The sequence below is a fragment of the Lucilia cuprina genome, chromosome 6 (genome assembly GCF_022045245.1).
Source record: "Lucilia cuprina isolate Lc7/37 chromosome 6, ASM2204524v1, whole genome shotgun sequence".
In the NCBI taxonomy this organism is placed as follows: domain Eukaryota; kingdom Metazoa; phylum Arthropoda; class Insecta; order Diptera; family Calliphoridae; genus Lucilia; species Lucilia cuprina.
In genome coordinates, this window is record NC_060954.1 from 29226348 (window position 1) to 29242303 (window position 15956).

Below are 15956 nucleotides of genomic sequence, written 5' to 3' on the forward strand. Positions count from 1 at the left end.
CCCAAAAATGGGATTTTTTACATTTTTGCCCATGGGGTCCACATATCTTTCAGGGCTGGGAAAATACTTTTGGAGTAAATAGAAAACATATTGAGGTTTTCAAAACTGCTTTCAGTTTTCTAATCCCAGCTTTGGGATTTTAGAACATGTCGCCCAAAGTTGAAGTTTTGATAAAAAAATAGGTCATATTCGGAAGGACGCAGTGGCAACATTTTCAAAAAATAGGACAAGTTTTTTACGCCAAAGCGTTCTGCGTAAAGATACCTTTTAGAAAACTATAAAATTGTTATATGTTCTTAAAGAAAATTTTATTTTATTAGGTACCCTACTTTGAGCCGCCACAGCTCCGTCCCTGGGTTCATCTTCAAAACTTAAACTCGAATACTCCTTGGCTACGCTCACGCCAAATTTTATCCCGATCGGATCAGCCGTTTAGAAATGCCAGATTTATTTCGAAAAAATTTCCATTCTGCCCCACTGTGCAAGCGTTGAAAATTTCTTTGAGTTTTGTTCATAAATAAAGATTTTGTCTTATATTACATATTTGTTTAATTTCTAAAACTATGATTTATATAAAATTTTAATAGGGTCGCAGATAGCTACAACAATTTAGTCCATATTTATCCCTTAATATCATTTTTTTAGTTAGATATGGAAATTTTCGGCCCTTTACAAAAAATTTCAAGCTAATATCTCAATTACATTCAAAAATATGTTAATTTAAACCTGTGTCCTTTAATTTCATATTTTTCATATTTTAGTATTAAGTATGACAGAACATACATTTCGTGTTGAATAAAATATTTGGCCAATTTTTAAAAATTATTTAGTTAATTATTAAAGACTATAACATTGTATATACAATAAAAAATTATAATTTTATTATGAGCCACGCACAACAACACCTAAATCACCCCACACAAACCACCTTTCCCGCCCACCGAAATATAAAACACAATTTAATACAATATCATCAGTTAGTATAATTGTTTTTTATTTGAACTGTTTATCTTAAACATAATACAATTAATTCTTACAACCTACTTATATAGTTAATTCCTAACACTACTTATTTTCTATAAAATAATATGTCATATCGGTATACATATCCAGAAGGTAATATAAGTCCTTTAAATCTTCCTTGTTTTGAGATGATAGAGTTTCATAACAAATCCATCTTTTTTTGCATAGTTGAAAGAACAGGATCAGAAGATAGAATAGTGTTAACTCTTCGAAGCAACTCCTTGTCGATTCCAGTTATTTTTGAAGTAATTTCAAAATCACGAAAAAACCTTCTCGCCGTATTACCGTCATTTATACTACCGCAACTTGGAAGTGGTTTGTCGATGTTTAATCCCATCTGAACTTTAAATTCTTCTTGGATTCTGCTTTTTTCCGCAGCTCTCAGTTCTTTCAATTCTTCATTATTTTTTGTTAATTTAGTAAGATACTCTAGCACACTTCTATATTTGAGGTCGTATGCTATGTGTAAAAAGTAATCCAAAAATCGTATTCTGGCATGAAGTGGTGATATTCCGAAAGACAGGACGGGAGTTGTATTGATCCATATATCTTCAAATGTGTTTCCGATGCTTGACGATGATGAATATGAACGAATTCGTAATGGCACTAATGATGACATAAATACACTTTTGTAGTCTGCTAATGTCCGACTTCCACAAGCTTGTTTGTATTCTGGAAGTGCTGATAAACCGTCACATCCCCACTTACACATTAAGTTGGTCTTCTGAAAAGTCTGACACAATTCTTGATGCTGTATTTTCGAGCAAAGATGATATATCAATACAAGCTTCCACATCATTAAAAGCAATAGCTGATGGTAGAATAGTTTGTTTTTTCCATCGCCTTGTATGATGGTAATATATTGTGTCCTTTTTCATACAGAGCTTTCCTTAATATTTGGTACTAATTTGGACTCAGAACCAGTTCCAACATAAGCGCTATTGCTTCCTCTTCAGTAAAAATTGATTGTGATGTTGGTATACTTTCCACAATTCGCTTAAGTCGTTTTGGCGATACATTAGGAAGAATAGTTGCAATATGTACGGCATTCATAGGTTGGTTTTCTTTTTTCAGCATTTCGTTAAATGTATCAGCAATTTTCTCATTTAATATTGAAGAAAAGTTTTTGTATGACCCTCTTTTTTTACCTTGAACATAAGTCTTCGTATGACCCTCTTTTTTTACCTTGAACATAAGTCTTCGTATGACTTGCAAGGCGCTCCTGCTGATGTGTTGTAAGTTGAGATTTCCGTAGTAGTTTCCATCCAACTACAAAATTTTAATCGAAATTTCTTTTGATTTCCATCTACAGACTTACTTTTTACACCAAAAAGTTTTCAATTTTTGATATGCCTGTTTTGTCTACTTTTCTACTATATGTAGTTTTTATATAATTTGAAATGTCTTCAATTCTTTCTGGCCCTTTTGAAGATACACTCCATAAAACGGAACACAACTCTTCGTACTTTAATGTAATCTTCATTGAGAAGTTTACTTATATACCAATTCTTGTCATTTCCGATACAGGTATTCCAAAGTAAAAAATTACGAATTGTCTACCTATTAACATTTAGGACTATATTACAATAACCTGTAATTCAGTCATCAATATCACCGTCCAACACCATTTTTCACACACGAACCAAACCATATACATACGAGAGCACATAATGTTTATAGTATAACTGCGTACTCAGTTTTTCATTTTCTGATCGTTTGTCCTTTTTAAAGGACTTTAAAATTTGAGGTACATACAATTTTCAAAAATTTTTATAAAATATTTTTAGCCACCCTGTTATAACACAATTGTAGTACTTTTATCTCGTATTTTGTTTTATTTTTTAAGAATAAAAAGATGTAAAAAATATCCTTATAAAAGTTTATTCTTTATTATCCTTGAAATTTTATACAAAATTGTTCAACAAAAAATATTCATAATAAAGACATTCGAATGGAGTACAAAAGTCTGAAATATGGTCTTCATAGCTCCATTTGTTAAATTTGTATAATATTTTTTAAATATCTCAATAAATAAATTAATAAAATTTTCCCCTCTGAAAATTTCAAAGTCCTTTTTTTGTTAAGATATTATATAGAAAAATTAGAAATTTGATATTGTGGAACCGAGTTTCTTTATCTCTATGATAAAAAGTTAAAAAAGTGGAAACTTTGAAGAATATAAAAGGATAAAAATCGATTAAGGATATCTTGCATTTTTTTATCCTTTCATGTTAAATCTACCTTCTGGGAAAGTACCCAGGAAAAACTTACATTGAAAAGTAATGAGTTAAAAAGCTAAAAAAAACCTATTTGCACTACTTCTTCATTAGCATTTAGAGTCAATATTTTAACACGGTGATGTCATTGGAGGCAAGTACTTCTACGCTCGCTTACAAATAGGGAGTTAAAGAAGTACTTGCAATTTGTCTTACAAAACAGTTGTTGAGTAAGTTGTTTTATTTTTAATAATAAAAAGAGCCAGCTAGAATACGAACCAGGGACTTCGGTTTGTCAGTCAAATGTTCTACTCACTGCACCAATGCTTAGCTATTTTATTGCGCGTCAAATAATGGTTTTCACATACAAAACTAATTTTGTTTTCTTTTTTGTGAAACACAATTTCTAAGACGCAATTGAATAAAATGTGCAAACAAAATTACAAAGCCGAAAATAAAGTACTTCTATATCAGATTAGAAGAAAGTCATTAATAAAGTACTTCTAAGTAATGCAGACGGGAAGTAGTAGTCATTGAAAAGTAAGTGGTTAGGAAAGTACTACCCATTACCGAGTTTTTGCTGGGTATATTTTCCTTTTTATTTTAACCCAATTATTCCGAACTCTATAGTTATTATAAATTCTATTTATCTTTTGAAAATACCTTTGACCTCCCAATAATGTTATCAAAGTAGTTTATTATATAGTTTTCATTAAAAAATACAACAGGGCGAAGGTATATCCTGTGCAATTATTAAACCACGATATACATAAATATTTAAACAAGTTAGGAAAGTATAGCCGGAATGGGCCGAGCATATCATACCCTACACCAGTTGTGAATTTTTTTCAAATGTGATATATTTTAGCAAATAAAATATTTATGTTGAATTTTATTTCAATTGCGACATATTAAAAAAAAAAACTAATTTTCTGAAAGTGGGCTAGAGTCAAATAGAGATTAAAGGCCTGCACAAGACAACAATAATGCGACAATTTGTTAAACAAATATCGTGTGCGCCATCATAATCACACGAAATTTTGAATTTCAGTTGTGAATTTCTTTCAAATGTGATATATTTTAGCAAATAAAATATTTATGTTGAATTTTATTTCAATTGCGACATATTAAAAAAAAAACTAATTTTCTGAAAGTGGGCTAGAGTCAAATAGAGATTAAAGGCCTGCACAAGACAACAATAATGCGACAATTTGTTAAACAAATATCGTGTGCGCCATCATAAGCACACGAAATTTTTTAACAAATTGTCGCATTATTGTTGTCTTGTGCAGGCCTTTAATATGTATATTATAAAATTAAGAGGAAAGATTTATGTCTACATATATAATCGTTTTTTATGTAGCTTTTCATCATGATATTAATCTTTATATTAATTATATTATAATTTATATTTATAATAATATTGCGCTTATCATATTATCCTGAAGTAAATTTTAGAATTCGGAACATACATGTTTTCATCACTAAGGCCTGTTATCTCAACCACCGGTTATGTTTAATTCGTAGGTATTTAACGTTAGTATAAAAAATTAACAGACATTGAGATAATGGGGTCATTGGTATAAATAATAAATTAAATTAAACAAAATATTCTCAACAAAAATTTTTTTAATTTGAATACATCTTAACTTTTATTTTTTTACAAAGAACGAATAAAGATAGAGACATGAAATTTGGGAGTCTGTAACTCCATATTTGTAAATATAACATATATTTTTTTCTAAAGAAAAACTGACTATAGAAAATAAGGATATTAAAGGATTAAACTTTTAAAGGACATTTTTTATTTTTTTTATTCTAACATTTTAAAACTATTTTATTTATAAAAATACTGTTATTCTCCTCTTTCAATCGATACCTATATTGACCTACTAGACCAAACCAAATTTAAGCAAATATAATTATACTTACTCTTCCTTTCAAACTTTAAAGTCCTTTTAAAGGAAGAAACGATCAGAAAATAAAAAACCAAAAATGTAGTTTAACTATATGAAGTATGTAGTTTCCAACGTATATGGTCTTGCTCATGTGTGCAACAATTTTTCCCAATTTGTTGTACGGTGTATTACTTATTAGTGAATGAAACGAAATTATCATTACATTATATTTTTACCTACATGATCATAAACGAAACAGAACGAAATGATCTTTCGAAAAAATTGAGGTAAAAAATAGTTATAAATTTCTGAAAATTATAGGATCTTTCAATTATAAGGATAAGCAAACAAATAGAAAATAGGTAAATATAAGATTTAAATATGTTCTGTCATATTTAATACTAAAATATGAAAAAGATGAAATTAAAGGACACAGGTTTAAATGAACATATTTTTAAATGTAATTGAGATATTGGCTTGACATTTTTTGTAAAGGGTCGAGAATTTCCATATCTAACTAAAAAATGATATTAAGGGATAAATATGGACTAAATTGTTGTAGCTGTCTGCGACCCTATTAAAATTTTGATATAAATCATAGTTTTAGAAATTAAACAAATATGTAATATATGACAAAATCTTTATTTATGAAGAAAACTCAATGAAATTTTCAACGCTTGTTAAATTTGTCATTTCAAATAAGAAAATGAAAAAAAATGAAAAGGTCAAAGAGCATCCAGCAATTCCCAAAAATAGGAATGAAAATCCCAAAAATGGGATTTTTACATTTTTGCCCATAGGGTCCACATTTCTAAATGTGGACCCTATGCGCAAAAATGTAAATCATTACGCAGAACGCTTTAGCGTTCCTTTAGAAAACTATAAAATTGTTATATGTTCTTAAAGAAAATTTTATTTTATTAATAAAAGAGTTAAGACACATTTTTGGCAAAAAAACGACAAAAATCTAAAATGTTTTGAATTTTTAAATTGAAAAACGTATATTTTTGGATCTGTAAATGATATTGATCTGATATTTTTTTGTATAATTTTGGAAATTTTGTTGTCTAACTAACAAGAAAAAATTGAGTCCATTTGGTCCAAAATTACGCCCGGTATTCAAAAAAAAGGCGTACCAAGGTATGGTAAATTTTGTATCACTGAATTTTTAAATGCCTATAACTCGGATACAAAAATCTTTGTATTTGAATGAAAAACAAAAAAATGGCACGAGTTTAAAAATTTGACATGTCGTAGGTACCCTACTTTGAGCCGTCACAGCGCCGTCCCTGGGGCATTTGCGGGGTTCATCTTCAAAACTTAAACTCGAATACTCCTTGGCTACCAGTGTTGCCACAACAAATTTTTTTTTCTCACCAAAATTCGAATAAAAAATAACCAAATTAAGAAAAAAGTAAACAAAATTATTTTTATTTGTTTTATGTTTACATATGGACATTAAAACAACAAATTCATTTTCTGAAGTGGAACTATGTTATAATACTATGGTATTATGAAGACAGTTATGAACGTTAAAGTAATTTTCTGTACGAGATCTTATATGAGACGTATGGTCAATTATGGACCAATTCTCATAAAATCTGACAGAGATATTTTAGTTCCATTAAACCTTGATTATGTTGTATTTTGTTGCTATATTGCAGTACATTATAAGCTTTAAAGTCATTTTCAGAGGAGACTTTTTATGAGGGGTAGATTCAATTATATACCGATCCTCATAAATTTTGACAAATACATTTCCAATAAAACTTTTTATATTGAATTTCATCGCTATAGATGCTTTTTTAAGCAATATAGTACTTTTCTGAATAGGACATAATATGGGGGCTAGGTGAAATCGTTGACCGATATTTCGCATTTTCAATACCAATCAAAATAATATTGGGTCAAAAAAATATTTTGGCAAAATATTTAAATAATAAAATTCTTATCATTTTATGTACAGATTTGAAGATTTCGTTCGAAATATGGGTTTAAATTATAATATCATGTAGCGGATGTTAGCATTACATTCATAACTTCAGCAATATTTGTAAACGTAATCTATCCAAATTATCTGACAAATTGACCAAAATATAGAATTTAAGACGGTAAAATAAAAACTAGTATACAACATCATCTAGAAAATGTAAATAAAGAACTGAAACTCATGGTGAGATAGTAGAAGTCAAAGGTCATGAGTATCAAATCTTTGCATATATAGCGATTATCGTTCGTCGTACGAGTTTAGATGTTATTACAACTTTTGTATCCCACCAAATTTTTTTCATATAAGTATCGCGAGTTTTTTACTTAAAAATAGAAATATTTAAGGAAGGACGGACGTGTTTTAATCGACCCAAAAAGTGATTTTAAGTTCATGGATGCACCAAAAGGAGAGAGAGGATTCATTATTCACGGTGTTAGATTGACTAGTGTAAATAAAATAATATTACGGTGTTGTTATGATTTTAATCAATTCATATAATATGTGGAAAACTCATAGGTACATTTGCTAAATCTAACCAATTAAGATATCGAAAAATACCTTTGTGCACATAAGTATAACCAGTAGATGTATAAATTGCAGTAATAAACGATTTACGAATAGTAAAAAAAAAAACAGCACGATATGTATATTTACATACATAATTGATTTATAACTAGAGATAAAAGAAGTTTTTTCAATTTTATTTTTGGAATAAAAGCAAACAGTTCAATTGTTTGCAAAAAATAACCAAAACGAAAAAATAATTCACATGTACGCATGCAAAATAAAAATAACCAATTTTGGTTAATAATAACCAAAGTGGCAACACTGTTGGCTACGCTCACGCCAAATTTTATACCGATCGGATCAGCCACTTAGAAATGCCAGATTTATTTTCAAAAAAAAATTCGATTCTGCCCCACTGTGCGATGGAAGACTCAAATTAAAAAAGTTTTCTGCATCTACTCAATGCGATTTCTTTTCAAAATTAAAAAAAAAGAAGCTAGCAGCGAAATCAGTAGCTGAATCTAATAACGCCAAGAATGGATTGACAAAAAAAAACAGCTAATAAAGATGACAAATAAGGAGGATAAAAGTATGGATATTTGAAAATTTAAAAACTTCATAAATTAAGTGTAAAAATAGTTATTATATAAATTGATCTATTGTGATTAAGATTAAATTTTACTAAATTATTCATCTTTTTATTATTATTATATATTAAATTAATTATTATTACAAATAAATTATTCAACATTTCCATAGAAAAAAAGTGATTTTTATTCCTGAGGTTAACATATTATGGGTATTACAGTATCGAGGCTATAAAATTTTAGTTGGGATGTTACATACCATCGGAAAGGCTAATGTGTCTAGTTTTTCTGCGTAAGTTTAATTTTTAAGGTTTACACACAAATATGAAAAAAATTAAAATAGTGCAAATTTAAAAAGCTTTGTCTTGAGTTACAAAACATTTATTTTGATAGATATCCCACTCGTATCCTACTAAGCGACCAAAAAGGTTTTAAAGGCAAAGACCTAAGCTTTCTTTTTAGAAAAAATTAATAAAAAAGAGTCCATTTTGGAAAAAAAAAGTTTAAAAATTTGACCGTCCCTGGGGCATCTGTGGGGTTCATCTTCAAAACTTAAAGGATTGACAAAAAAGCAGCTAATAAAGGTGACAAATAAGGAGTATAAAAGTATGGATATTTGAAAATTTAAAAACTTCATTAATTAAGTGTAAAAATAGTTATTATATAAATTGATCTATTGTGATTAAGATTAAATTTTACTAAATTATTCATCTTTTTATTATTATTATTATTATTATTATTATTATATATTAAATTAATTATTATTACAAATAAATAACAAAATTAAATTATTCAACATTTCCATAGAAAAAAAAGTGATTTTTATTCCTGAGGTTTACATATTATGGGTATTACAGTATCGAGGCTATAAAATTTTAGTTGGGTATGTTACATACCATCGGAAAGGCTAATGTGTCTAGTTTCTCTGCGTAAGTTTAATTTTTAAGGTTTACACACAAATATGAAAAAAATTAAAATAGTGCAATTTAAAAACCTTTGTCTTGAGTTACAAAACATTTATTTTGATAGATATGATATCTGTCGAGGTCGAAATAGGCAATGGAAGTAAAAAAGTGAAACTTTAGAAATATCTCTCAAAAATGTTCGTAAAGATTTGAGTACAATATTTTCTAATGGCCTAGGACATTGTAAAACATTTAAAGCTAATATAAATTTAAAACAAAATTCTGTTCCGAAATTCAGGAAGCCATATTCTATACCATTTGCTTTATACGAAAAAGTTCGTGACGAAATTCGTCGTCTTGAATCTATCGGTCTCATAGAATCTATTAACTCTAGTGAGTGGACATCACTTATAGTTGTGGCAAGAATAATAATATGTGCAGTTTTTAAAGTAACTTTAAACCCCAAGGAGGTCATTATTTTTCAAAACGAATATAAACGAATACCATTCGGTATTTCTAGTGCTCCAGCAATCTTTCAGAGATTAATGGGGAAATTGTAACAGGTATTCCAGGAATTAGCAACTGATCATCAAGCTTTAACAACACTATTTCATCCTTTCAAAAAAAACTTCCTGTTATGACCTTGTACCGGTTTCAACGATGGGCCATTGTTTTGCAAGCTTATGATTATACAATTAGGTATAAATCAACATGGGTGTGAAGATAAATTGTACAATTTATTACCCTAGACACGAACCATTCAATTTAACAGGGATTTGTTTAAAGTTAACATAAATACTGTTAAATGAGTCTGGAGTACGGGACAAGTTAACAGAGCTCAGATAAACGTTAACATATCTCTGTCAAAAATTAACAGAAAACTGTTAAAAACATACAGAATTGCAGTGGGCCCAAAAATTTTTATTTTTTACATATTTTTGGAACAAATCAATCATGAACAGGACAAATCAAAATAAAATATTTTTTCCAAAAAATAGCAAGTTGGATTTGGAAATTTTCCTAACAGTGAAATAAATTAAAAATTTAACTTTGGGGGATTTTTCAATTTTAGGGGGATATGGTCAACGTGGGCGGGCAAACTCTAACAGAATTAGTAGACAAGAGAACCGCCAAGACAAATCTATTAACAGTATCTCTAACAGAGCGTGTTGGGGCTGGAAATTCACCTAACAGTGAAATATGTTAAAAAACTTAACATTATCGGAATTTTCAATTTTTAAGGGTATAGGGTCAACGTGGGCGGGCAAACTCTAATAGACTTGGTAGTCAGGAGTACCGCCAAGACAAATCTATTAACAGTATCTCTAACAGAGCGTGTTGGGGCTGGAAATTCATCTAACAGTGAAATATATTAAAAAACTTAACATTGGGGGAATTTTCAATTTCTAAGGGGATAGGGTCAACGTGGGCGGGCAAACTCTAATAGACTTGGTAGACAGGAGGACCGCCAAGACAAATCTGTTAACAGTATGTCTAACAGAGCGTGTTGGGGCTGGAAATTCACCTAACAGTGAAATATTATAAAAAACTTAACATTGAGGGAATTTTCAATTTTTAAGGGGATAGGGTCAACGTGGGTGGGCAAACTGTAATAGACTTGGTAGACAGGAGGACCGCCAAGACAAATTTGTTAACAGTATGTCTAACAGAGCGTGTTTGGGCTGGAAAGTCACCTAACAGTGACACCTGTATCGGAAATGACAAGAATTGGTATATAAGTAAACTTCTCAGATTTTAAGTACCATATTTAATAAATCTACAATGAAGATTACATTAAAGTACGAAGAGTTGTGTTCGTTTTATGGAGTGTTTTATGAGTGAAGACATTTCAAATTATATAAAAACTACATATAGTAGAAAAGTAGACAAAACAAGCATATCAAAAATTGAAAACTTATTAAAACTTTTTGATGTAAAAAGTAAGTCTGTGGATGGAAATCAAAAGAAATTTCGATTAAAATTTTGTAGTTGGATGGAAACTACTACGGAAATCTCAACTTACAACACATCAGCAGGAGCGCCTTGCAAGTCATACGAAGACTTATGTTCAAGGTAAAAAAAGAGGGTCACACAAAAACTTTTTTCAATCTCAAATGAGGAAATTGCTGATACATTTAACGAAATGCTGAAAAAGGAAAACCAACCTATGGATGCCGTACATATTGCAACTATTCTTCCTAATGCATCACCAAAACGACTTAAGCGAATTGTGGAAAGTATACCAAAAATTCCATTTGAAGATATATGGATCAATACAACTCCGGGTTAAAAAATTTTTTGTAGACCCATTGGATTTGAATATATAAAGGAGTCAAAGAAAACAACAAAAGATTTAGTGGAATATTTAAAAAATGAAATAAAGGCGATTTAGGAAAAAAAAAAAAAACAACTATCCTACCATCACCTATTGCTGTTAATGATGTGGAAGCTTGTATTGATATATATCATCTTTGCTCGAAAACACAGCATCAAGAATTGTGTCAGACTTTTCAGAAGACCAACTAAGGAAAATTCATAACTGTGATGTTGTCTTAATGTGTAAGTGGGGATGTGACGGTTTATAAGCACTTCCAGAATACAAACAAGCTTGTGGAAGTCGGACATTAGCAGACTACAAAAGTGTATTTATGTCATCATTAGTGCCATTACGAATTCGTTCATATTCCCTTAATCCATCATCGTCAAGCATCGGAAATTCATTTGAAGATATATGGATCAATACAAAAAATTTTTTGTAGACCCATAGGATTTGAATATATAGGAGTCAAAGAAAACAACAAAAGATTTAGTGGAATATTTAAAAGATGAAATAAATGCACTGGAGCCCATTTGCATAAAAATAAAGCAATTCTCTATTAACGTATCATATCAGCTAAGCTTAACAATGATTGATGGAAAGGTCAGCAATGTCATAACAGAAACTTCTTCCTTCTGGAGATGCTCAATATGTAATGAGAAAAAGTCGCAATTCTCAAATATAAACAAAAGCAGAAGTATTAATGAAGAAGTCCTGTCTTTCGGAATTTCACCACTTCATGCCAGAATACGATTTTTGGATTACTTTTTACACATAGCATACGACCTCAAATATAGAAGTGTGCCAGAGAATCTTACTAAATCAACAAAAAATAATGAAGAATTGAAAGAACTGAGAGCTGCGGAAAAAAGCAGAATCCAAGAAGAATTTAAAATTCAGATGGGATTAAACATCGACAAACCACTTCCAAGTTGCGGTAGTATAAATGACGGTAATACGGCGATAAGGTTTTTTCGTGATTTTGAAAATACTTCAAAAATAACTGGAATCGACAAGGAGTTGCTTCGAAGAGTTAACACTATTTTAATGGCACTGAATAGTAAACATAAAATTAATGGAAATCGATTTGGGGAATATACATCTGAAATTTCTAAATTACTTGTATCTCTGTATCCATGGAGGGAACTAACAACCAAAGTATTGTGTCATGGTCAAATAATAATTGAATCGAATATTCTTCCACTTGGAGAGTTAACAGAAGAAGCCCAGGAAGCGAGGAATCGAGATTTTAAGCATGTTCAACTTTTCAGCTTAAGAAAATGCTCCAGGCAATCACAGAGTGAAGATATTTTTAATAGTTTACTTCTATCTTCTGATCCTGTTCTTTCAACTATGCGAAAAAGATGGATTTGTTATAAAACTCTTTCATCTCAAAACGAGGAATATTTAAAGGACTTATATTACCTTCTGGATATGTATACCGATATGACAGATTATTTTATAGAAAATAAGTAGTGTTAGGAATTAACTATATAAGTAGGTTGTAAGAATTAATTGTATTATGTTTAAGATAAACAGTTCAAGTAAAAAAGCTATTATACTAACTGATGATATTGTATTAAATTGTGTTTTATATTTCGGTGGGCAGGAAAGGTGGTTTGTGTGGGGTGATTTAGGTGTTGTTGTGCGTGGTTCATAATAAAATTATATTTTTTTATTGTATATACAATGTTATAGTCTTTAATAAAATAATTAACTAAATAATTTTTAAAAATTGTCCAAATATTTTATTCAACACCAAATGTATGTTCTGTCATACTTAATACTAAAATATGAAAAATATCAAATTAAAGGATGCAGGTTTAAATGAACATATTTTTGAATGTAATTGAGATATTGGCTTGAAATTTTTTGTAAAGGGTCGAGAATTTCCATATCTAACTAAAAAAGATATTAAGGGATAAATATGGACTAAATTGTTGTAGCTATGTAATATATGACAAAATCATTATTTATGAACAAAACTCAGTGAAATCTTCAACGCTTGTTAAATTTGTCATTTCAAATAAGAAAATGCAAAAAAAATTGAAAAGGTCAAAGGGCATCCCGCAATTCCCAAAAATAGGAATGAAAATCCCAAAAATGGGATTTTTTACATTTTTGCCCATAGGGTCCACATTTCTTTCAGGGCTGGGAAAATACTTTTGGAGTAAATAGGAAACATATTGAGGTTTCCAAAACTGCTTTCAGTTTTCTGATCCCAGCTTTGGGATTTTAGAACATGTCGCCCAAAGTTGAAGTTTTGATAAAAAATAGGTCATTTTCGGAAGGACGCAGAGGCAACATTTTCAAAAAATAGGACAAGTTTTTTACGCCAAAGCGTTCTGCGTAAAGATACCTTTTAGAAAACTATAAAATTGTTATATGTTCTTTAGAGTTTGCCTGCCCACGTTGACCCTATCCCCATAAAAATTGAAAATTATATCAATGTTAAGTTTTTTAACATATTTCACTGTTAGGTGAATTTCCAGCCCCAAATCGCTCTGTTAGAGATACTGTTAATAAATTTGTCTTGGTGGTCCTCATGTCTACCAAGTCTATTAGAGTTTGCCTGCCCACGTCGACCCTATCCCCTTAAAAATTTAAAATTATCCAAATGTTAAGTTTTTTAACATATTTCACTGTTAGGTGAATTTCCAGCCCCAGCACGCTCTGTTAGAGATACTGTTCATAGATTTGTCTTGACGGTCCTCTTGTCTACCAATTCTGTTAGAGTTTGCCCGCCCACGTTGACCCTATCCCCTTAAAAATTTAAAATTCCTTCAATGTTAAGTTTTTTAAAATATTTCACTGTTAGGTGAATTTGCAGCCCCAACACGCTCTGTTAGAGATACTGTCAACTGGGTTTTAATGGCGGTCCTCTTGTCTACTAAATCTATTGGAGTTTGCCCGCCCACGTGGATCCTATCCCCTTAAAATTGAAAATTCCCATAATGTTAAGTTTTTTTATATATTTCACTGTTAAGTGAATTTCCAGCCCCAACACGCTCTGTTAGAGATACTGTTAACAGATTTTTCTTGTTGGTCATCTTATCTACCAATTCTATTGGAGTTTGACCGCCCACGTTCACCCTATCCCCTTTGAGGTGAAGAAATGTCCCAATGTTATTTTTATAATTGTCTTCTGTTAAATAATACCCCATATTCTTAAATTTTTTTGTCCAAAAATATTTTAAAATTTAAAATTTCCATGCGTTCAGCTCTTTGTTTTACATTTAACAGCTCTATATTAACTTTTAGCAGTTTTATGTTAACGTTTTACAGTTCTATGTTAACGTTTAACAGTTTTATGTTAAATTAACAGTACTATGTTAACTAAAGTCGTTAACATAGTGCCAACATTGCTCTGTTAAATTTTAACAGAGCTCTGTTAGATTTTAACAGAGCTCTGTTAAAATGTGTCTAGGGTAATAAATTGTACAATTTATCTTCACACACATTAAATCAACAACCCACAATGCAAATGCAGATGCACTTTCTAGATTGCCTGTTGCAGATGACGTTGAATTCGATAGAAAAGAATCTGATTACTTATTGACGAAGTATATAGTAGTATTTTAGAAGAATGTACTATTAATGCAAATGTAATATCTAAGTTCTCTAAAGAAGATAAATATTTGAAAATTGTATCTAATTATGTAATGAATGGATGGCCAGATAATATCAAACCGGATAATGTAATTTACCCATATTTTGTCAGAAGACACTCTGTTTCCTTAGCAAATGGTGTACTCCTTCACAATGAAAGCACACGTGTAATTGTTCCTGAAGCACTTCGTTCTAAAGTTTTAAATATTTTACATGAAGGTCACTGGGGTACAAGCAGAATGAAACTACTTGACAGAAGATATGTATGGTTTCCAAAAATAGATGAAGAAATCGAAAAAGTATCAAAAATATGTTCAATATACCATGAAAATCTGAACAGTTGGCAACCCTTTAGTGTAAATTTGTAATTTTTAATTGTGCTCTTACGAATCTATTTAATAAATTAATTTTAATCACATAAGATAATTGTTTATTGCTTAAATTGTTAAAAAAAATGACTATGAAGACTGATTAAAAACTGTATTAATACTCAAATTTAAAGTATACTTTTAGGCTATTACTTTATTCGCATCTATTATTACACTGTTAGAAATGTCGTGTTCATTTGAACATTGCAAAGTTCGGTTTTAAAGGTAGAGATTACGATAGGATCGTTGATAGGTCGAATGGTCTCCGCTCTTCTTGCACTAAATGCAGAACCTTTGATAAGTTCCATGAAGTTTTTAGCGATGCGAAATTAGGATTTACAGATATAAGGAATTTTTCCATACTAAGTGACAAACTTCGAAAAGTTGAAGAACTTTTAACCGACTTGGATGTGTCACAATTAGTAGAAGACTCCTCTAAAAGGAAAAAAACTTCATCAATGTTAGAGGCCGAAATGTACCGGTTCCCAGTGAACCCGTTTTCAGCCCAGTCCCCTTGGACTGGATCGATTAGTGAA